This window comes from Grammomys surdaster, unplaced genomic scaffold (assembly GCF_004785775.1).
Source record: "Grammomys surdaster isolate TR1022 unplaced genomic scaffold, NIH_TR_1.0 185, whole genome shotgun sequence".
Lineage (NCBI taxonomy): Eukaryota > Metazoa > Chordata > Mammalia > Rodentia > Muridae > Grammomys > Grammomys surdaster.
In genome coordinates this window covers 3363689-3365104 of record NW_021604630.1, presented here as the reverse complement: position 1 = coordinate 3365104, position 1416 = coordinate 3363689, and the positions used below count along the sequence as shown (strand labels likewise).

Below are 1416 nucleotides of genomic sequence, written 5' to 3'. Positions count from 1 at the left end.
AGCCTGGTTCTGGAGTTTGCCACCCAGCCTGTAGCTTTGCCTGTGGCTAGGAGCAGTAGATATTTGTTAAATGAGTGAGCCATGGATCATCATGTCTTAGGAGGCTGGATGGGCCATCCCTTCTATTTCTTCTCAATAGCAATGGCAGGAGAGGGGTCAGGAACATTTCGGGGAAGATCCTGCTAGGCACTAAGATTAGTGTACCAATCCTGCTCAAGTGCCATCAATGACCCCTTCATTGACCTCAACTACATGGTACAGTCAAGGCTGAGAATGGGAAGCTTGTCATCAACGGGAAGCCCATCACCTTCTTCCAGGAGCGAGATCCCGCTAACATCAAATGGGGTGATGCTGGTGCTGAGTATGTTGTGGAGTCCACTGGCATCTTCACCACCATGGAGAAAGCTGGGGCCCACTTGAAGGGTGGGGCCAAAAGGGTCATCATCTCTGCCCCTTCTGCTGATGCCCCCATGTTTGTGATGGGTGTGAACCACGAGAAATATGACAACTCACTCAAGATTGTCAGCAATGCTTCCTTTACCATCAACTGCTTAGCCCCCCTGGCCAAGGTCATCCATGACAACTTTGGCATCGTGGAAGGGCTCATGACCACAGTCCATGCTGTCACTGTCACTCAGAAGATTGTTGATGGCCCCACTGGAAAGCTGTAGGGTGATGGCCATGGGGTTGCCCAGAGAATCATCCCTGCATCCACTGGTGCTGCCAAGGCTGTGGGCAAGGTCATCCCAGAGCTGAACGGGAAACTCACTGGCATGGCCTTCTATGTTCCTATCCCCAATATATCCATTGTGGATCTGACATGCTACCTGGAGAAACCTGCCAAGTATGATGACATCAATAAAATGGTGAAGCAGGCATCTGAGGGCCCACTAAAGGGCATCGTGGGCTACACTGAGGAGCAGGTTGTCTCCTGTGACTTCAACAGCAAATTTCACTCTTCCACCTTTGATGCTGGGGCTGGCATTGTTCTCAAAGAAAACTTTGTAAAGCTCATTTCCTGACAATGACAAGGAATATGGCTACAGCAACAGGTGGTGGACCTCATGACCTACATGGCCTCCAAGGAGTAAGAAACCCTGGACCACCCATCCTAGCAAGGACACTGAGAGCAAGAGAGAGGCCCTCAGTTGCCGAGGAGTCCCTGTCCCCAACACTGAGCATCTCCCTCACAATTTCCATCCCAGACCCCCATAATAATAGGAGGGGCCTAGGGAGCCTTCCCTACTCTCTTAAATACCATCAATAAACGTCCACTGCACCCCCACAAAAAAAGCTTTTATTTGTTGACTGAGTAACAAAACTTTGTCTTGCTTTAACCCACTACTTGCTATGAGGTTTCTGTCTGTATCATTTTGCTGAGACGAGTCCTCTAATTTTTAGCATTTTTCTCCCCTA

At 49.5% G+C, this 1416-nt stretch overlaps 1 pseudogene; it reads left to right on the top strand.

The window, feature by feature from the left end:
- Positions 1 to 257: 257 nt before the first annotated feature.
- LOC114621840 lies at positions 258 to 1022 on the top strand (annotated as a pseudogene).
- The last annotated feature ends 394 nt before the right edge of the window (positions 1023 to 1416 follow it).